This window comes from Rhipicephalus microplus, chromosome 1, assembly GCF_043290135.1.
Source record: "Rhipicephalus microplus isolate Deutch F79 chromosome 1, USDA_Rmic, whole genome shotgun sequence".
Lineage (NCBI taxonomy): Eukaryota > Metazoa > Arthropoda > Arachnida > Ixodida > Ixodidae > Rhipicephalus > Rhipicephalus microplus.
This window is the reverse complement of record NC_134700.1, coordinates 112736718-112760399: the sequence shown is the minus strand read 5'-3', so window position 1 is coordinate 112760399 and position 23682 is coordinate 112736718. Positions and strand designations below refer to the sequence as shown.

The 23682-nt window shown below is 45.3% G+C and overlaps 1 protein-coding gene across 1 annotated transcript in view; it reads right to left on the bottom strand.

Moving 5' to 3' along the window:
* Window positions 1-23682, bottom strand: part of LOC119177905 (protocadherin-15-like) — a 227606-nt gene that overhangs the window by 111586 nt on the left and 92338 nt on the right. The gene's annotated exons all lie outside the window — the stretch shown is intronic.

Below are 23682 nucleotides of genomic sequence, written 5' to 3'. Positions count from 1 at the left end.
TTTTGTTTACCTAATGGTAAAATAACCGCTCACACCCAACATAAAGCATCGCTAAAGTCATTGAGTTATTCCTGAATTCAAGCGTGTGTGATTCAAACTGTTGATGCTGCAGTTATTTAATTTCTGCCAAAAGGCTGGTAAATTGAGTTCTTCTAATCAATTTATCGCGGACATATTCCCACAAACGTGGCTACTTTTTAGTCACTTTGGAGCCCTTAGCATGAGTTTGCTACGGCAGTATCAAACAAACAGACAGACAAACAGACAGACACACGGACGCACGGATGGAAACACAGATGGAAGCATGGACGGACGCATGGACGAACGGACAGATGGACGCGTGGATGAATGTACGGACGAACTGATGCAGGGTGGACAGAAACATGCACAGACGAACGCACAGACAGACGCACGGACGGACGCACGGACGGACGCACAGACTGACAGACGGAGAGACAGACAGACGTACATGAAAGGGACAGACAAATAGAGCCATGGACGGACACACAGACAGACAAACGGACAGGCAGGCAGGCAGGCAGGCAGGCAGGCAGGCAGGCAGGCAGGCAGGCAGGCAGGCAGACAGACAGACAGACAGACGGCTGGACAGACGGATAGAGAGATGGAGGGACCGACAGATTGACAGACGGACGGACGGATAGACAGACAGTAGACGCACACAGATGGACACACGAACAGACTAAGAGCCCTACAGACAACGGACAGACAGACAGACAGACAGACAGACAGACAGACAGACAGACAGACAGACAGACAGACAGACAGACAGACAGACGCACGAACAGACAGAAGCTTAAGGGTCCCCCGAATTTTTAATAGGGACAGATTTCGTGCTCTTTCCTCCGTTCCGCTCAAACGCTCAACGTTACAGGAGTGCAACGCGCGCTTTCAGTTTTAGCCAAGCGTCCTTCAGTCTACGCTATCGCGACACCGCCGGTGGAGGAAATTAGTTTTAAAAAATGAACATCACATTTATCTTGCAGCAGGATAAAAAACTTCTGGTTTAAAAGAGTGCGAAATCATCTACTCATTCACGTATTAGCATTTTTTTGTAATTTTTTGTCACTTTCACTTGGAGCTGGACTACGATCGGAGCACAAGGTAGCCAGCCGGTCTAAGAACTGGCTAACCTCCTTGTCCTTCCGCTTAATCTTTCGTCCTCCTCCTCCTTGCCCTGAGGCAGCGCGTTCACCGCGTTGCCTTGTGGCAAATCAAACTAAAAGGCTTTTCTGAATAGGTGGATGAGTCGCACCTATTAAACGCTGAATTGTTACTATTGTTACATAAACTTCGCTTATATCGAAGATTCGCGAAGTTTCTTAGAGGGAAATACCAAAGAAGCATCTGGAGACGCTCCATTATGGTCCCAAATGTCACCTCTAGATTGTTTCATGGAACTTCGCCCCACATGCGCGGATTCTCGAAGAGTTTGGCTGCGACGACTTTTCGGAAGAGGTACGGATCTTTGTCTGTCTTGCATGTTTGCCGAAAAACCACTGTGTTTTCCGAGCAGCGTAGACACGCGGCACAGGAGGCTGCCATTTTGGTCGTTTCTTCTCAGGTCACGTGATCCTTCACTCGCTACAACGGTCTACTAACATGCTCAACTCCTGACCACATAGCGCATGCGCAGTGGCGCAACCACCCACTGCCTGAGCGGAGCAAGAGGCAAAATTCGGTCAGCTAAATTTCTCTGATGTGGGCCATTTGCGGACCCCGTGCTGCTTACGAAAAGTTTGCCGGCTAGGTATTTGAGACTGCTGATTTTAAAGATGAAATGGAGAGTCAGTTAGGTTTTGGGGCACCATTTATGACTTAGTTCAGATATAAAACTACTGGGATAGGAAGCAAGGATTCGCCACGTAACCAGATTGAGCATGAACGCTTTTCAGAGTTACTCAGGCTACGTGTTCACTTGCGTACGCGGTTCAATAGACACCGTACTTTCCCTTCAAATTGCGTGCGTTTACGTGTGTTGCGTAAGCATTTTGTAATACACACTGCAGAAACATTGTATAGTGATGGCACGAGTGCCTTTTCTGGTTCAGTCTATGCCCACGGTTCTCTGCCCCTAAGAACAGGGGCTGTGTTGATACCCCCCTTTTTTACGTGTGTTGTATAAGCATCTTATATACACACTGCACATGCACAAACTCAGTATAATGGTGTCGCGAGCGCCTTTTATGGCGCAGTCCAGGCGCAGTCTATCTTTATCGGTTCCCTAGTCTTCTGAACGGGCACTGTGATATTAGTTACGAGGTGTCCGGGTGACCCTGATCTATGTAACAATGTGAAGAGTTACTCGTCAATAAATATCCCCTTTGTGTACATTGTGACAAATGGTACCACCTTCGTAATTCGGTATTTTTCATCATCAGCGTCGAAGAACGGGATGGCTTTAACCTCTCCCATAGTAGAGTACCTGTAGTACTCTAAATCGTTACCAACTTTTTCTAAATACATAAGCGAAAGACGTGAAAATTGCAACACATCTGTCCCAGTTCGTTAGATGTGGTGATGGCATAGAGTAATAGCTGCAGCAGGCAATGTCAAGTTAGGAACCTTCGTTTTAGCGGGACGGCTCAGTGATCTCCCTTAGTTGAGTACGAATTACTCGAAATCGTTAAACATTTTTTCTAAACACACCGTTCTGGGTGACAAGGCCTCATTGAGTGTGAGGTCCGCGGGACGGCTTAATGCTCCCCCATATTGGAGCACCTTTTACTAAAATTGTTGCACACTTTTTATAAACGCACAGTTTACCTTTCTTTTTTTCTAGGGGTGGTTGTCTGCCCTCCCATATTAGAGTACCTAGTACTATAAATCGTTAACTTTCTCTAAAGATACAGTGTGCAGCCCACTGGATGGCTTTATCCTCTTCAATAATAGAGTACCAGTACTCTAAATGGTAAAACCAATATTTGTAAACACACAGTTGAAGGCTCTTGGAGTGCGTATTGTGCGCCCAAACGTTAACAATTGATGCTAAGCACGAGCCGTCAAAGCGAGCTTTATTGCACGGCGCAGTTGCGCTCAGCCGAAGAGGCGTTTACACTTGAGAAGTGAAGCCAAAAGAAAAATACCAGGTTGGCTTAAAAATCGTGACCGCACCCGTCGAAGACGTTCACAATCGATCTGCCCTATTTCGCCACCACTGCCGTCACTACCTGGAGAGCTATTTTCATTCTCCCTGCTTCCAAAGCACTAAATTTTATACCAACTTCTAGTTGTTCGCGCAAGGTAATGAAAAGAAACAACTCGCACCTTTTTAAACGTTGTTTTGTGTTTTGGGAGATAAGTCGACAGAAACCATAGAGTTTCCCACAATGCTTACAAGAGGGAACTCTGGCGCTAGTGTCTATGGGAGTTGCAACACACGGCGCTTCAACGAGCATGTGAATGATGGGTAGTACACACATCTGACTAATTTTCGTACTTCTGGCCTGCTTCTGGCTGCGTGTGTGTTCGTGTGGCTTGGAGCTGTTTTTTCACGAAAACATAAATTAGCAACTGTTCACCGTTTGCGCTTCACAACCTTATTCTTTTAAACTTACTATTTCAAACCAAGTCCCTAAGTTCGAAAGGGTTCGTTATTTCTTTCAAAACAAAACCGTAACCAGTAATAAACGAAGCCGCAAATATGATTCGCCGCCCGCAAGTACGAAGACTAGGCAAATGTGTGTACTACCCATCATTCCCATGGTCGCTGAACAATCGCAGCGCCAGAGTGCCCTCTAGTTAATTTTGAGAAACTCTATGGCAGAAACGGCATGAGCGAACGCACCAGCATCGCAGCGGGAGATTCATCTGGCTGTACAGAAACGCGACACACGTTGTGGCATGCCGACTTGTTGCTGCTGCACCGTCTAATTCGAGAGTTTTCGGCTATCGTAATCCAAACCAGGCTCTCGATTGGTCACGCCTGGCGTCAGACTATGGAGTGCTCGCGTTTTGCTTACGTATAGCGTCGCTGTGACCAGCGTGCATGCGCGTCAACGCTACATTGTAGTATATTGGGCCCTTCATGATGCGCTCGCGGCCGTTTTGCTAGCTCCACATATAACAAATTCGGTGTTGCGTGACGTCAATGGACGACGAAAGATATGGCTGGTGCAAACATGATAATCCTGACACGCGTGTAATGTAAGAACATGACAACGTACCAAGCTTATAGCGTGTTCACGGCCGTTTTGTTAGCTCGAATGTACTAAATTTGGTATCACGTGATGTGAATAGATGACGAAGATAAACTACGCATCCAAACATGATAATCATGACACTGAAGTCATGTACGGCATCATTTACCTCCACCTCGTAACGTTGTGCTGATTTTAAAGTGACATATGAACATTTCTCATTCGTGCTTCGCACATCATCGATTGGCAGATCCCACTGTATGTGGGATTTGCCAATTTTTTTCTTTATTGCTATGACAGCCATGAAATGATCATCAGGAAACCACTTAGATGTTTTTGGGTGCTGTAACAACTACAGAAACTGGAAACTGCTGTCGGAAGAAATATGCCGTGTTCATCACCAGACGCGGAGTTTTTGTGGCTGTGGATTCTTCAAGTTGCATCGTTTTCCTGTTGACAAGGAGCAGCGGTTTCTATGGCTTGCAAAATTAAACAGCAAAAACTTAGTACCATCCGCAGGTACTAGGGAATGTTCAGAGCATTCTTCTCAGGCGAACAAAAACGGCTTCGACACCAATGCTGAGCCTCCGCTATGAAAGGAAGGTACGCAGTCTACAGCTATTCCAATTATGACAATATTTTCCCTACAAACAGCCCCGCGTAACATTTCTCTCTATAGCAGGTCAAGGTACCGAGATGCCGAGAGTCACTCAAATTTCCTGATTGATAAAAGAACATAAGAAGGTACGCGCAAGCATGTCAGCATCGTTTGATGCAAGATCTGTATTCAAGTACACACCTGTAAAAACAAATGGGCGAGGAAGATATGGTCCCTACTTCAGAGTTGAGAAACAATTTTGACAGCTGTTAGTGCGCAGTTAATATGAACCGTGAGTGCCATGAAATAAAGACGAATTACTACACTCCTACGCACGGTGCCATGCAAGAGTGCTAGCCGATGCAACGGTGTGGCGTAAAGAAATCTTGTTAGGAAAGTGGGTCACTACAGCTCATCATAGTTATTCACTGTGCTCTTGAAGTGTTATTGCTCATTCTGGAAAAGAAAGACCTGAAAATACTGCGCATTCTTCGAGCAGAAAATCGGTGCTGTGAATATACTTCATCAACAGAGGTGAACTCGTTCGCCGCACTGTATATTAAAACAATTGACGCTCAACCACTTGAACCTTCTCATAACGTCTCATAGACTCATTTTATGAAAAACGTGTATCACTTCAGTCCAAATTCACCACGTAAATACTGCGAAGGAACGATAAAACTGCCGCCGCGCGCATACATTCGATGCACACGGCGAGTTTCCCGCATGCCAGATAGGTTGGCAGACCAGAGAAGGGCTGCCGGCTAGCAAGATGGCAACGCCCCAAAAAAATGTCTATATGACGTTACTCTTTGCCCTATCTATCTATCTATCTATCTATCTATCTATCTATCTATCTATCTATCTATCTATCTATCTATCTATCTATCTATCTATCTATCTATCTATCTATCTATCTATCTATCTATCTATCTATCTATCTATCTATCTATCTATCTACCTGTCTATCTATCTGTCTATCTATCTATCCACCTACGCATACGCGCTTCTTTAACTTGGCATTTACCAAAATTAGCTTGTGAAGCATAATAGTATGATCAACCTGACTGTCCAAGCAAGATTTGAACAACACGAAAATTCTCGAATGCACGTATGAAACTCTTGCCGCTAATCATTTGTAGTTCATTCTTGTCGTATAAAACGGGCCGCGGTATGGTGCTGTGCACCTCAGGTGATCCACGCCTTATACTTACCAAGGAATGGCGAGAACAGACACTGAACGGAAACGTCAAGAAACGTGGCACTAGCCGCGTCGACCCGCAGAGCGCAGATAAAAATCTGGATTCGAGCAGAATCGAAGCCAGACATTCTGTGATGCAATGAAGTATTGTATCGCCAGTGCATGTTAGGCCCAGAAACTGCTTTCGAATGTCTCTGTGCGAAACTCCTTCCTGCCAGTGCAATGTTAACTTTAATATCGGTGTTCCCTATCAAAATTTATTGGAAGATAATAAATAATATTTAGGCACTGCAGTGATACATGTCATACGGGCATAACGTAGGTTTTGATTTCATTGCTAGCGCCACTTTTATATTAGTATGACAAACCTTCCACATGTACTTCTATACCCAGTCAGCGGCAATCAAACGTTCCTTGATCCCGGAGCAATGCATTATTTATAGTTGCATATGATATTCACAGCATCGCTTGCAATAATGTGACACTCGTACGTAGAATTCACTAGCGAGTGCTCCAGGGCCCTACAACGCAAAACGAAAATTGCACTGTAGCGTACGGTTTGACTCAATAAAATAATCTCTGTGCTCCGACAGTAGTGCTGACGTTACGTCAGACAATAAGCTACCCTTCAAACGTCAGTGTATACGGCGTACCTTGTAAGCGGATTATGTGCCAGAACTACTTTATTTACAATAACACCTGAATTCACATCTTAACGATTCGCTCAAAGGGAAAAAATTATGGCAGCATATACGGCTTTTCGCCGACTGCTTTGCATAAAGCGAAGTCCGACAATGTGATAGATCCGCCTATATTTTCTTTGTTGTTGCTCTTATGAACAGTCATTTACTTTTGTCGTCCATAAATGCCCCCATATGCCAATGTTCACCTATGACATGTGAAAAAAAAAATGACTACGGGAGCACGAAGACCTTAAGTGGCTATAGACGGATGTATGGTTTAAGGAGTGGATGAATTGACGCCGTCACTATGTTCGTCCATCACCGACAAATGTTTCACCCTCAGGACGAAAAGTGTATTGGATACGCGGGATCACAACGCCCCACTTCTACTTACCTTCGAGAACACAAAACCGCTATATCATGCATATGCAATGCCGTACACGCATCCGAATTCGCTCTCACCCCTTCCTCCTTATTCCTTTCTGTTTCGTGTTCTTTCTACAAACAACAAGACGTACAGCTGAGCTGCATGCATGTACTGACCAGCCTTCGGAAAGAGTGGCAGTGGCTAATTTGCACACGAAGCGTCGTCCACGTGCAACCCATTGTTCGTCGGCTTCTTCTTCGCACGTGCCCTGCCCCAGTCGAACCCACGGAACCAGCTTTCGCTGCACCCATACGTACCGCACTCGTGCGGTAGAGAGCGTATGCATAATCACGTGTCTGTTGTAACGGGGCCACTCGAGCTTCTCAAATGGCAGTCACCCTACCGGGTCTCTCACGTGTTTCCGCGCGCAGCGGCTCTGCGAATAGGGTGTGGAGTTTCCATTCGCTTCCTATAACACACAGGGCACGAAGTTCCTACCCATTCTTTCTAGTCAAGCTCAGTGCTTCTCGATGCATCTTGAATACATCAAACAAGTACGAACATTAGCGTATACTGGGCACTGTATCGTCTCTATGTGGGCACGCAGGCGTCTGAGACAGATCCATAAGTCCACGTGATGCGCGTTGTTCTGTGCAATGCCAGCACCACCACTGACTTTTCGCGGCAGCAGTATTACCTTGCCAGTTACGCAGAATTACTTCCGCAATCTATTAAGAACTGCCCATCATAGCAGCACGAGTTACCTGTTGTTGCTTTTATTGCTTTTGTAGTGTTTTGTTACTGCACACTACAGGCTTCTAGAAGCACTCATGTTCGAGTATATCACCCTAAATATTCCTCGGAGAATATTTTTTTTATGAATTCCGTACAGTTTGTAGGAGGGAAGAAAAATAAAATGGTAAGTACGTGCTCTGAAACTTATGTTCTTTTTGTTGGCTTTGGTTATTGCTTGCCAGCAGTTTGCTACACAGACAAGCTAGCATGTTATTTACACACACACACACACACACACACACACACACACACACACACACACACACACACACACACACACACACACACACACACACACACACACACACACACACACACACACACACACACACACACACACACACACACACACACACATATATATATATATATATATATATATATATATATATATATATATATATATATATATATATATATATATATATATATATGTAAACATTGGAAAAGTAATCAACCCCATTCTGCTCTCTATAACCACCTTCGTAACGCCCCAATTTCTTTCGTATTGAAGCCGCAGTTGGTGCACTATTCATTCACCACTTTTTGGTGTAATCGAATGACTCGCGAATAATGAAATTATCTCATTATTATTCCCTACTCGTTCGTACCACAACGCCTTTGTCCACGTTCTTGACCGGGCCTAGTTGGGGAAATCCTTTTTCAAGCCGGACGCCTTTCTTTCATTCTTTTAGTTATCTTTTGAACACATTCCGTCGTCACTGGTATGCATACACCCAGTCGGTGAACGCTCACTGGTGACGCCTTCAAGCTGACCTCGAGGAGTGCGGCTGATGCGCGCACACTGCATACACGCGTGTGTTGCATGCTGTGCACAATATTTGACCAAAGCCTGACATATTTCTCAGGGTTGCATTCAGAAGGGCGCCGCTAACGAGTGTGACGAATGGAACGATCCAAGGCATGATTGACGTTCCGAATGAGCCCAGTTTCGGAGCTGAGCGTGCAGCAAGACACTCGTTCAACCAGACCCATGGCCCTGTTTCGAATGTCCAGCCTTCCTTCGCCTATATACCCCAATTTGAAGCGGGTGGAGGCTGCTGTTCCCATCCAGCGTCGCAAGGAGCCATGTCAGTCAGCCAGCGCACCTAGCCGTCTATGAGGCAGGCGTAAGCTGTATTCTTGCAGTTAAATTATGGCCCCCAGTGAGTACAGGAGTACATCAGTCTGTGAAAGCTGGAACTGGGTTTCTGTGCATGTTCGTGATCGTCACATGCACACGCGCGTGGCTTTGTGTCTGCGTGCGCGCGCGTCTATGTGCGTGTGTGTCTCAGGTTTATGTAGTACTTATGTATGAGAGACAAATAGATTAGTTAAACGTATAGAGAGCGAGAGATGCATTATAGGATGCGGATAACTGTATATTACAGGCGAATAACAGTTTAATTAGGCCACATGCCTACGCAAAGGAAGATGAACAGGTATGAAAAAATATTATTCCTCCAGGAGGCTTGAAACTAACCGCTTACTGGCGTCAGATGATTCTTCCTCCCGAGTGGTCCTCGTCGTTTTCTGCTGTTTTGATTGTCAGGAACCGGGTAGTTGTCGTACGTAACACAATCTTTTCAGATTACCCGAGCACTTGTATAGACAGAGTGTCCCTAAGAAGCCAGACGCTTTTCCTAAAATAGACTTTTTAACAATGCCGGGAGTACCCGATACATACATATCCGCTACGTCGTGTGCTTTGGTAAGAGTACGCGAGCTGTCTCGGGCGATATGATGGATGGCATTTCGAGGTCTCTATCTCGAAGGCTACTACGTGCGCGTACTGCGGAGTCGCCGTGCGCCTACAGGGACCCCCGCCCTCACCGTTTACATGCTACAAAAAGCACAGCGCGCCAGCCGCGCAGCAACGAACACACAATGTTTTTCGAAGCCCTAGCACTCACCTCGTGGTGTGCACTGGGGGGACAGGAGGGGGGGGGTGTCTGTAGGCGTAGCCATGTGCGCTTATTCCAGTGAGCCGTAATAGCAAATGGCCTCTCTCTGTGCCAAATACTTATAGGTATATCTTTCATCCTTTGTTGAAAGCGTAGGGCGGAGACCACTTTGCATCGCACAGACACGTGCCCTATCGTCTGCGCGTCATCATCCACCCGCTATCGATAATAAACGCGAAGGGGTACTTCTCATGGTTCTTTACTTTGTTCACTGCCGAGTTTGTGGCGGAGGTTTTTCGGTGGTCGAATCGGTGGAGCTCAGTGAAAGCACCCGATCAGTTATAGTTGCACCTACTGAGGTACACAGCGAGAGCCGGGCCGTCGGTCTCGATCCTGTATTGTGATAAAATATTCGAGAGGGTGGAGAAGGTTGTCCTCTGAAGACTCCTGTAGGGCGTGATAGTCACACCGGCAAAATTAAGACGCGCATACTGTAACCTACTGGTTATTTGCGCCTGCAATGATTGCCCACTATAAGTACTCACGGGTATGCGCAGGGGCAAATGCTTTTTAAGCGAATGTAAAGCTGCTGCTCCAGGTTCGTCAACCAGGTCAGCTTAGAGGCCCGCGACATGTGAGCGGTGGAGTCTGTGAAGGCTCTAAAGCCGAGGTCAATCATTGTTCTTTTATTTAGGTCGAATGAGAATTTATATTGCGGAGAGCACTGTTAGCAAGCGCTTCCGCAATCGATGAAGCAGCCGGAACCAAACGAAGCATCCCTTTATATATGGGCTGGCTGCGTCGTGTTTTGAACTCATCAATAAAGTCAAAAGAGTTGAATGTTGGGCGAGTTAGTGCTTCGACATAGAAACCGTCGTGAGGACGCAGCTAAACACAACCCACAGGCAGAAACAGACGAGCACCGGCGCAAACTACGAACTGTGTGTTTAGTTGCGCCCTCACGATCATTTCTATATAATCAAGAAAGGTTGCCTTGAACGCGTCGACTACATAAGGTTAAAGAAGAACGGCTATTTGGGCTAGTTGGTTTGAATTCATGGTAATAAGTGCTGCAGCGCGAGCATGAAGGTGCCAGAAGAAACAGACGAAAGGCGAGGCAAGGAAAACTAAAACAGTGCTCGTGTTGTCCTCTTTGCTTTCCTTGCCTCGCCTTTCGTCTGTTTCTTCTAGCACCTTCGGGCTCGCGCTGCAGCCCTTATTACCATGAATTACATAAGGTTAGAGGCAAATTTAAGTTTAAGGGGGAGTTTGAGAACTACAGTGAAGTACTTTCTAGTTGTAGTCAATGTTTCAGCTGTTACCCATAATTCCGGGCCCTTTATGTTATTAATGTGCTGGTCATCCTTACAAGAAAGCTTTACTGTTTTAATCTCTTACAACTTTGTTTACTTTGCCTCTATCTCTGCGTCTGTCTCCCCATTTCAGATATGTTTAAGAAATGTTGTAGCGCTTTCAAATTGTTATTGGAGTTTCAATTTCATGCGTAATAGCACGTACAAAGGGCAGTGCAGGCGGTGCGACCACAGAATGGATAACACAGGCAGTGCCTGTGAAAACCTGATTTAGCCAAGCTGCTTCAGAAACGCAGGTAAGTGCTTGTAAAAATAAGTATTTGTTGGTGTTTTGAATGAAAAACTAATTAGCCTTAATCATGCACCCGAGGTGAGGCCAATGATAATGGGTAGATGAAGAAATCAAGACAAGCACGGATGAAATTTACCGCCTATGCGTTGGAGTCCTTAACAGTAAACGCTTATCGCTTTGATCGAAGACTGCATCTCTGCCGCAAATATATGATGTATATAATGTATATTTGTGGCCATGTACAATTTTCTTCCAACGTTGGTCATGCATTTATGTCCGGAAAACAGAGCAATGAATTCAATTTCTTTAGTTTGCTATACACCTGCGTCTTCTTCACATACAGTTCTACCCTCATCCGTAGCGCTTGGAGTATCCACAAGGCCTCGCTGATGAACGGCTGCTAATCATGTCGCTATAATACGGTTCAGTTTAATCGGTTACACAAACACAACTGGCTCTTCCGGCAGCGCAAGCGACATTTCGACATGCATAGTCGCGCTCAATATGAGTAGAAACACGCTGGCTGTGGGTAAAGGGACCCCAAGCTAGAGCACTGCATGGACCCAGGCCGGCCCAAGAGCCGCACCGTGCCTGCTAAGGCATTGTTTGGATCGGGCCCGGGCTGGATTCAGGCCCATGACCATCGGGCTCGGGTCGGGTCCGCGCCTGAGTCAGGCCCGTATTAGGCCTGAGTCTCATATACAGCGTGTTTCAGGAAACGTGTCCTATATTAATTAAATATTACATAAAGGAGGCGTCTGAATTCTACCTGTGTGTCTCTTTCCCTTTGGCAGAAGGAATCTTCAGATGTGTATGAACATTATTACTACAATTTAAGAAATTAAAAGAATATACATTTTACACAATTTAAAACAATTACATATTCATTGGGGCATTTTTGAAGCGAAAGATAGATGCCCTGTCCGGTGAATCAATTTCGGTTTTACCAGCTAAATTAGCCAGATTTCATCGCTCCGCGGTAATTACCAGAGACCGCTTTTCCTAACTTTCCAATTGGCTATAGAGTATTCATAGGAAGAAATTGAGTTCACTGCTTTGAGTAGCCCGGCCATTTAAAGTAGTTGAAATTGTTTTTTTTTCTTATTTCCATTTTTAGTGCAAAAATAGTGTTTTTTTGACAGCTGAATATGCCTCTGCCAAAGTAAATAAAACGCCGCAGGTAGCAAGGAGATGCTCTTCTCGGTTTTTCTTTAATATATTGGACCCATTTCTTGAAACACCATGTTTATCGATCTAATTGCATGTTTACGCTGTTCAGTTGTGTTGTTTTGTAGGGTTTAAGATCCCGAAGCAACCAAAGTTACCTAATATGCTGTAGTTAAGGGCTTCGACTAAGTTAGACTACCTGAAATTTATTAGCATGCACTGAAAATGGAATTTCCAACACGTGTAGCATTTTGCACTGTCGATACACGTCTTTCAAGGAACTTGTACTTTACTTATCTTATGTGATTTTTAAAGAATAAAAAAAGATGAAAGCGAGCCCCGTAACTGTCTGCATCAGAGTGCGACACCTCAACAGTAGCTCACGAGGAAGGGGGGTAAGAAGAGCTTAGAAGGATAGGTTTAAAGGTAAATAGATAGGGAGAGGAAGGAGAGATCGAGGCGCAGGGTCAGCGAATGACGGAAGTAAAGAGGAGATAGGAAAGATGGACATGGTCGCAGGAGTCCGAGGACGGGGCATCACTCAGCGAGAACTCATGTCGGCGGCAGGAGATGGCGAAGGGAGGGCCCAGTCGGCCAGAGCTGCGCTGTCGTTGGAGATCGCGGGAACGCAACTGGTCGGCACGAAATCCAGAGAGCGAGTCGAAACTCGTAATCTAAGTTTCCTTCATTGAATTGATTGAAAGGTGTTCTTGCGTGCCCTAAGGAAAGGTTTGCCAGGTAGTACTGCAGCAACAGTACCGGTACACTACTAACCTTTTTATGGTGTATATAAAATGTGTGTAGAGAAAATTTTCAAGTCCGCCGATACAGTCAAACGCCTTTTTTCGCCTGCGTGTTCCGTAAACGCGTCAACGTAACTCATGAGTCATCAATATCCCTGGAGCTGTTGTTGAAACACTTTAAGTGCGAGGTGTCAAGTGACTCTTATGACAGGCAAACAATGCAAATCTTGCCGCTTTTTCGTGCTAGCAATACAGTTGAAAATAAGTAGCAATGGGAAATTAGCCAAACTCTTCAGCATTTAACTTCAATGTCTATCTTCAGCATTTAACTTGATTGTCTATCTTATAGAACAAACGTTTGGTCATTTTTACGTGCACCTTCGTGCTTATTTTGTATTTCGACTCTAATCCATAAGCGTTGTCGTTTGCCGATGTGCAAGTGTTCTCAGGGCACTCAAAAGCATTGAAGGACCCGCGTGGACGAAGTAAAAACTCAATGTATGGAAGGTCGTGATTATGATGTTGATTTGCTGTTGTACCCTTCGAAACAGAGGGCCGGAGTGGGGTTGTATAGGCGCGTGCTTATTGACACTTTCTACCACATAAATGTCTGACGGCTACTGCAGCACCCCCAAGTTGAGGAATCGTTCATCTCTTCAGACTTCTCCCCCAATTTCTCCCATTTCGTTTTGGACATAAGGAATAAGTAACACTGGTAGATTGTGAAATCACGCGAAGTGACGTCAATGGGCAACGAGAGAGCATGCGCCAGTTTTGTACCTGTTTTCTGTTATCACCAAGTGTGCTGATACCTATCACCACCTTAGCTATATATAAGCAGTGTCCTTTTTATAAAACTACGGACGATCACCCCGAAGGGAGCCCAGATGGGGTGCAAAGCCGTGGCTGTGCGCGTGGCGTTGACAGGTTGAAACCAATGCCGCCTAAATAGTTTGAGGCTCTGCCACTCGGCCACGGGCTCTGATGCAACTCCGTTTAGACCGCCGTGTTCCATTGTACAGACGTGCGTACGCTTGCTCTCGTTGTTCGAGAGACATGGATTGCCCAGCCCGAGGAACATATTTGGGGCGTGGTGGTGTGCTTGTTGGCGACTCGCGAAGACCGTCTTTTTTTGCGTCCGTGAACAGCAGCGTGAATATGTGATGCGCTTTTTGCATTGGATATTCGCGATGTGTACGGCTGCAAATCCGAACGGTTGGGCGATGCTGCGTGGCGAATCGTCGCGGGAAATGGACCGAAGTTGCGAGTGTTCTAGTTTTCTAAGGACGACTGAAAAACAAAATGGGAGCGTGTCGTTCGTCGAGCTGACGTCGACATTCATTTTCTTCGTGATTCGAAGGTACGTGTGCCCGTACTACATATTTCGAAGTTGCTCTAATGGCACCAACTCCACCATGTTTCTTGCGCTAAAATAAAGGTGTCGTGTGTGCTTGTGACTTGTTACCGTAAGCTCTGGCATGAAAGTAAGAAACGCGCGTGGCAGTACAGCCGGGGCGCGAGCGGCCGACCTTGCTCTGCGGGGCGACACCTTGTAGCCGTTGTGGATTGTTACGTCGTGTGCACCAGAGCATGCGCGGCCTTGCATAAATGCAGGCGTGCTCTGCGTGGGTGACAATGTTGGAAGGTGTGCTTGTTTAGCCGCGGACTCGGGTCGCTTTTGTCACATCTATTTCATAAGACGAAACTGATAAAATTCGTATGCAACAACGATGAACGCTTTGTGGCTGTTTTGAGGAATGCGATTTTAGGAAGACAAACTAATTCTAACAGCCACATGAAAAAACACTCTAGACTGCCACAAAATGAAACCAGCCACAAAGAGTGCGTCCTTTATGATGGCGTGTGTTATCAGTCGAAACACGCTTCGTCTTATCAAATAGATATGACGAAAGCGCCCTGAGCGAGCTTGCATCTTCGGTTAAACAAATTAATTTGTGGGGCTTAACGTCCCAAAACCACCATATGATTATGAGAGACGCCGTAGTGGAGGGCTCCAGAAATTTCGACCACCTGGGTTTCCTTAACGTGCACCCAAATCTGAGTACACGGGCCTACAGCATTTCCGCCTCTATCGGAAATGCAGCCGCCACAGCCGGGATTTGAACCCGCGACCTGCGGGTCAGCAGCCGAGTACCTTAGACACTAGACCACCGTGGCGGGGCTTCGGTTAAACAAGCATACCTTCCAACGTTGCCACCCGTGCAGAGCAGGCCTGCTTGTTTGCAAAACCGCGCATGCTCCTGTGCACGCGACCACAGAACGCGCAACGGTCGCAGGGCGATGCGCCACAGAACAAGGCCCAGCTGCTCGTGTGCTTTACGCAGACGTTACCGCGGCTGCACATATTCAGAACAGACGTTTTTTCTTCAGCGTCGGTAAACATTTCGCCATTGGCGATTAGCACCGCGGACTTCTTTCGTTACGTCCATTTACTTGGACGAGAAAAAAGCAAAAATGCTGTAGCATTGCTTAGTGCATCGGTTTTGTTCATGGTATTTTTATCGCCAGTGCTCCAACCACTTCATTGCGGTATTATAATTTTCAACAAGTCTCGTGAGCACTTGCGCCTGATATTTTTTTCTTTGAAATTCAAACGCCTGTAGACATGCGCCTACGGTGAAGCGCTTTCTTATAGTGTGAGCTTTACTTCCAGCTAGAATACTTGAGAACCGCTACTAAATATAACAATCCAAGTATCGGCAGTACAGTAAAAGTACCCATGAGGGCTACACAGTTTAATCTAGGTCCAATACTAATATTTTTTTCAAGGTCTTAAGCTTTATGGGTGTCTACGTAACAGTGCGACAGGTGCCAGAGCAAATGAAGAAACGCCGCTCCTTGTGTTGGTCACAAGAGATTTTTGCGAAACGAGAGATTTGGGTTCTTTTGCAATGTTCGTCACCCTGAGATTGTGCTGAATAACATAACTGAGGCAGAAGCCAACCCACTCCCCAATAACTGCGTGTCTATGAACAGATGTTTAAAAAAAGTACTAATAAAACTGCAGGAACTCTGTAAATGAGTTGCAACAGTTTTTCAGCATGCCCTAGATAGTGTGTGTGTGTGTGTGTGTGCGTGTGTGTGTGTGTGTGTGTGTTTGTGTGTGTGTGTGTGTGTGTGTAATATACAGGAGCGAAATTTGAAGGCCCCGCAAACTGACAAAATAATTGATTGAAATGTGGGGTTTGACGTTCCAAAACCACCATGTGATTATGAGAGATGCTATGGTGGAGGGCTTCGGGAATTTTGACCATTCGGTGCTCTTTAAGTCCACCCAAATCTGAGCACACGGGCCTACAACATTTACACTTCCATCGGAAATGCAGCCGCCGCAGCCGGGATTTGATCCCGAGACCTGCGGGTCAGCAGCCGGTTACCTTAGCCACTAGACACCACGGCGGGGCAATCTGCGAGAAGTATGGTGCACATCCACAAGCTGTAAAATACGCACTTGGATGCGCACCGTCCTTTTTTTTTTTTACCGTGAGATCGTGTTTTCTCGTTCGATCATTGACGCAGCGACCATTGTGGCCAACATAGCTATTCCCGTCCAATATAGGAATTCCATAAACCACTCCAGTGTCGCACATTGTGAACGGCCGCGCATCCTTCCTTTCACAGCTTTTCGGCTGTTGAGCATGGCTTCCATTGATGCGAGGGCACAACTTCGCTAGTTTGTTTGGAGTGGTGAACACCAGCGGTACACTATGCCGGCTCGCCATCTTTTCAAGGTTGTGTGAAACCTTCTGAGTGTAGGGTACCACCTGCTGCCGTTCTTTATCTTTTCGTGCTTTAACCGGGCCTTTTTTTACCTTCTGCAGAAGGCATCCCGCAACCGCATACAAAATCGAGCGAGGGAACCCGGCGACCTTCGGACGGTCTCATTGTGCCTTAAAACTACACCTCATGAAATGCGGACACGACTTCCGGAGAGCTGACCCCAGGGAAAGCATTGCAATGCCCCTCTTCATGGTTTTTGAGTGGGCCGAACCAAAGGGTAAAAGTCCCTTCTTTGCACGGAGCGAAAAGCACCAGCAAACATGGTTGTCACAAAGGGTCAGTTTTAAATATAAGAACTGCAGAATTTTATTGTCAGGCAGCTCACGCGTAAAGGACAGGCCTTGACTGCCCTTTCGAAAACTCTCTAAAACGTTTTCCACCATTATTTGGTTGATCAAATCATCCCGTTTTTTTAGTAAAATCAGAAAACTGTCTACGTATCTAAAACCATGTCATTGCGTGTCAGTGTTTGTCAATCCGTGAAAGAAAAGTGTTGCACAACAAAGGAGCATCACATGACCCGATACAATCTTCTTGACGCTGCAAATAAATTTTACCCTCACATGACACAACGGTGGAGGCAAGATAGGCTTCCAGCAATGATAAAAACATATCTGCAAGCATGCCTACTGAACCTTGACAGTCAATAATTCCATGCTTATCACTACAGGACATCACATGCCTTAAAGAGAGCATCATGCAGCACAGAATAAAATAAATACTCATTGTTGGCTGAGAATGCAAAACAAATATTATGATTATCCTGGAGGCACTCAATTAAATCTTCAGACTTTTTGATCAAGAGTGAATCAGTAACCCTAAGCAAGTTGAGCTAATTTGTCAGACAGTGGCTTACGTTTCTTTGCCATGATTGTTTTTCACTTACAATCGTCTTAAACGGAATGCGTAGTTTGTGCGTCTTTGCCGTGAAGAAAATATCGAGCGCCTCCCTCTTGCTTCTAGCTATTTCTTTCGCCAAATCAGCAAGCACATACCATTTACACTGCTGCAACATCTCCTTCTTGCCTCCGGTGACATTTTCCTTTAGTGAGACAACGTTCTTCATATCAGCTTGTCCACCACGGGCGCTCACTTACAAACAGTTGTAAGTTAGCAGCCTTGATGTCTATGTGCGTTTATCTATGTGTGTCTATGTGTGGTTGTTTATTTGGCGCGACGTTGACTATTTGATCATGATATGCACCTATCCCAACAGTGAGTTCTACTATCAAAGATGTTTGCGAGATATCTAATTATTTGGTACAATGCATTTTAACCCACACTTTCCTTGGGGCGGAAGTCGATTGTGAAAGGCAACAACAATGGATTCCGAAAAAGTACCACGACAGCGACCAAATATCGTGAAAAAATCACCACGAGGCAGAAGCAGTGGGCAGCCGTGCTTGCTTTTTAAGCAGCGTAGCCACATTTCGCGGTCAGTGTCGTCGTTGGCGGTGACGGAGAGACAGTCCCTGAATAGCGTCCCGAACGTGCCCAAGGCTAATGCCTCGAAGTGCAGCAAATAAAGTACTTTCTTCGTGGCGTCCGTTTTCGACTGTGCCGTCAGTGCTCTCTGTCACGGTATTATCGCTTCATGCTGGTTTCACCAAGGTGTGCAGCTTACCAACAAAATAGTGCAGAAAACATGCGCACATACCAAAGGAGGAGAATCCGCAAGTGCCTAACTTGCAACAAAAGGCTTACTGCGGAAGTGACCAATGCATGTTGACTCTTGTGGTAAGTTACGTTCAGGAGCGTAGCCACAATTTTTTTTTTGAGGATAGTGGGGTTGTACCATACTTTATGCATGCTCGTATATATATATATATATATATATATATATATATATATATATATATATATATATATATATATATATATATATATAATCATAATAGAAGGGATTTTACTCTGCTACATCCCCCACTTTGTTGCGCTCATGATGGCGTTAAAAAAAAGAATGATATACGATGGCGCGCTATGAAAATCGCAACCAGTTTTTCATGACATCATAAGCTGGCAGGCGTATGCTGGTGGCTACTTAAAAGGCATCGACCATAAAAGCAAATTAGAGACCGTTCTAAGGAAACCGAGCACTTTATTTTGCAAGTTTCAGACACTTTTGTTAAGTCAACGGCTTCTATAATATAAAACACGGTGACAATCATTTTAAGTATCTCAACTCACGCCGACCTATTTTATAATTGGGGTATAAGTGTGTAATTAAAGGAATAAAGGTAGTTGCCCGTGCGTATGAGCGAAGGTCGTCAAGTGACAGCTGGTAATTAAGCCTTCAAAACCTGAAAGCCCCACTCCTTCTTCCTCCTCCATGCCTATAGTTCTAGAAAAGTGGCTTCCAGAAACCCTTTTTGGAAGCGTCGAAACTACACAAGATGCTCGTGTGACTCGGCCCATCATAAACGCACTCATGAAGCGTAGAGGCGTCGGCGCGAATTCGTCGGCGAGGTCTTCACACCCTATCGCCGCCTTCGTCTAGGCAAGCACGACGAGAAGTCTGCACGCTTTGACCGCACGCTGCGACAGTGGAGCCAACGTGTTGCAACCACAATACAACACACATACGCTGCTAGGTGCCCTCGGCTCACTAGTTGCGCATACAGGCCGGGAACGAGCGCCGGCGGTTGCAGCACCAGTACTCACCTTAGGCCTGTGTTAGTTTTTGCGAACACGTGACACTGGTGTATCACTATGGTCTTTCCTCAGCGATCACTTCTACTGAGCTCGAAGGTCAGATTCATGCAGGAAGACGGTTTTCAGGTTCATACCGGGAGGAGTTAGCTGTCTTTCACTAAAGTGGTTTCGTTTTTGCAGCGTATCTCGATGCTGGTAGCGTACTTCGGTGCTCTGAGTCATGTTTGTACATCCCCGGGTCTATTTTTTGTGTGTTTTCTTCACAAAAGTTGATACACTCCACCAAGCAAGACATTCTGTGTTTCGAGTCAGTACGCTTTCAAATTCTTCAAGAAGTGTTTCGTAAAACTGTACCGGTTCATTGTTTCTGAGAAAAGATGTGAGTTAATGGAGGTGTATACAAAGCTAAATTTTAGAGTTCGCCTTATAATGAAGACTGAGTACAATATTTCGGCTCCTGCGCCCTGCCCGATCAAGACTCTAAATTTGATGCAACGCAAGCATTCTATTAGGCGATCTACAGCACACGAAAAAACAAAGAAAACATGTTACAAAAGTGACGAGCAGACTGGTAGTGGTGGGCACAGCCCACACCGCATACGATCAATGGCACGGACGCTCTCCAACAATTCGCAACTCATGGCGATCAGGCAGGCGTAGATTTTAGCGCATACCTGAGGTGCTCCGCTTCGCGGCGCGTTTGAAAGCCCTGAGATCGGAGTCGCAGCTTCTGTGAGGATAGGCGTCGCAGCTCTTTTGTGGTGGTAGTGAGGAAACGGCGTCCGTTTGCGCAGTCGTGCACGTAAACACGCCACCACACTCTTCATGTCCGTACGTGCAAAGAAAGAAAGGAAGGAAGAAGGAAAGAAGGGAACAAAAAAGACAGGAAAAAGAAAGAAAAAAAGCGAAAGAAAGAAAAAAGAAAGAGAAGAAAGAAATTAAGCTTTGTAATTATGATTTTCGCCGGTTGGGTAAGTTGAACGGTTCGCTGAGCTTGATAACTGACTTGGGTACGTGAGCCGCTTTGAACCCATCACGGGGGGGGGGGGGGGAGATGTTTGTGCCTGAAACATGGTAGCAGAGTCAAGATTCGTGCTGGTCGTGAAATAGAGCCTGTGCTACAGCCATAGCTAGACGGCATCAAAAAAAAAAAAAAAAACGGATACGCTGACGCAGGTCTACTGAGCCGCTTTTTGCGTTGCGTGTCCTTCAAGTGAGTATAAAAATGATTAAAATGCGAAAGTGAAAAAGCACGAGGGAAATACGGAGGACGAAGCCCAGTTAAGGCAAGAAGTATTGCTCATGAGTGAAATGCTTTCTATCACTAAAAACTTATTAGGCTGTTATGAGTGATGGTTGCCTTATAGTTTCTTATAACTAACTAGAGGAAACTCTGGTGCTGCGATCGTTCAGCGACCATGGGAATGATTAGTAAGTACATGAATTTGCCTAGTCTTTGTACTTGCGGCTAGCAAATCGCACTTGCGGCTTCGTTTATTGCCGTGTTTTGGTTTTGTTTTGAAAAAAGAACAAGTCCTTTTGAACTTCGTGACCCCATTCTAAAAAGTAAGCCTAAAAGGTAAAGGTGGTGAAGCGCAAACGCTGAAAATTAGCTGATTTCTGTTTCGTGAGCGAACAGCTTCAAGCCACATGAACGCACATGGAGCCAGAAGCCCGAAAATTAGACAAATCTGTGTATTACCCTTCATTCCCATGCTCGCTGAAGCGCCGTGCGTTGCAGCTCCCTAAGACACTATAGTGCCACAGTTCCCTGACCTCGTTTATATATATATATATATATATATATATATATATATATATATATATATATATATATATATATATATTCTACTCTCTTAAACTCATTCAATTGAATCACTTTTACGTTTTTGTCAATTTGATCATTATTCCACAAGGCATCATAATGAAGAAATTCAGATTATTTTGACTGCCTTGCTTTCTTTGATAAGAACAAGCTTTTCTGGTAAACCATATGCGCATGTTTTGTCATTCCTTGTAGCGAGGACGTCATAAAAAAATTCGGCAGATCTCACGGACCTAGGAATCGACGTTATCCGAAGCATGCGAAGGTAAGGTGGCCATATTGCAATTTTTTTATTTAGCGACACGTCATGAAATGACGCTAAATATATGTACAAATGCTGCACGCATAGGCATATGTTGAAGCGTTGCAGATAGATAACCAGTCGTTCGCACTTGCGCAACGTTGCCAACTAGAACATGCGTATTAGCAACACCAGAATCTGATTAGAAGCACCGATGCTTGCGAGGATGCTGGCCCTGGACACTGCTACATAAACCGAATTCAGTGCATGGCAACTAATTACATTTGACGTTAAACCGACGTGATGGCTCTATTAAGGAGTACATATGTTGCGTGCGTTTTAACAAACTTTACCTACAAGGCAAGGTTTACCAGTTTGACCCAGCCAGTGGCTCGGTGGTTCAGGCGTCCTCAGAACCCGGACGATCTGCTAAATGGTGTTTAGCGTCACAAAATCAGCGCCCTTCACCCATTGACTCATTTTCGATGCTTTTGGCTAACTTCCGTAGCCTATACCATAGGACTGACATCTTAAAAGCCCTCATGCACACGTGCTCTGCAGAAATCATTATCGGTACCGAAACGTGGCTGTCTGAGGACGTCACAAGCAGCGAACTTTCGTTACCATCGTCACTCGTCATCTTCCGCAAAGATAAAACCGGCTCCCGAGGTGGTGGTGTGGTTGTTGCGATAAACGAATTATACCACCCCTCTCCAATTTCAGTGGACTCACCTCTCGAAATAGTCTGGACATCATGTCACATTGGTCATGTTGCTTGCGTCATTGGCGCTTGTTATCGACCCCCCGACAGCAATTCAGAGTTTCCAGAAGTTCTTGGTGATGCCATTGAACAAGTTACACAGAAATTTCCTAATTCGCTTTTATTCTTAGGTGGTGACTTTAATTATCCAGAAATAGATTGGTCCACCCTGTCTGCCCTTCATGACAATAATCGATCTGAATGTATTCGATTTCTTCAGCTGCTCCTTTATCACAATTTAACACAACTTGTACATAAACCTACGCGGAAGGATCGGGTTTTAGACTTGGTCCTAACTAACAGCCCCGAAATCTGTAGCACACGCGTGCTAGAAGAAATCAGTGATCACAGGGTTGTCCATTGCTTGGTTTCACTTCCTACTGCAAGGAAATCAAAAATTAAAAAACAGTTGCTGAACTATGCGCGTACCGACATAACAAAAAGGAACAGTATGCTACACACTTTCGCAGCGGAATTTTACGAATACTTTGACGACCGTACAACTAATGAAAACTGGTGTGTTTGTTCCGGGATAAACTTAAAGAAATTGAAGCTACCTGTGTTCCTAAACTAACAATAAGTTCTAGATCAGATGATCCATGGTTCACGCGAGACGTAAAAGGCGCCCTGAACAAGAAGAAAAGGGTTTACAGAAAAGCAAGTCGCTCGAACTGTCCCCAAGATTGGGAAGCTTACGAAAACATTTCAGCTGAAACACACAGCATCATTTTTCAAGCGAAAGATAAATTCTTTAACGAAACGCTACCTAACCTCATGAAAAAGGACCCTAAAAAATTTTGGAATATCGTGAACCCCAAAAGCACCCACTCAACAGCAGTATTAATGAGGGAAGACGGCAGCACCTTATCGGTAGAACACTCCGCTGAAAAATTCAACAAACACTTCACCACGGTGTTCACTGACAAACTCCCACTGAATGATTCTCTTTCACTGTCACAACTGCCCATTGAATACCCTTTTCCAGCAATCCTAATAACAGAGCACGGTGTAGCTAGCGTTATCAGTCGACTTCTCCTTAAAACCAGTCCCGGCCCCGATGGCATCAGCGCCAAACTACTTAAATTAACCTGTCAACATTCAGCTAAGTTGCTTGCATTCATTTTCAAGCAATCCCTTGACTCTGGTTGTATACCAGATGACTGGAAATTGGCTAATGTGGTAC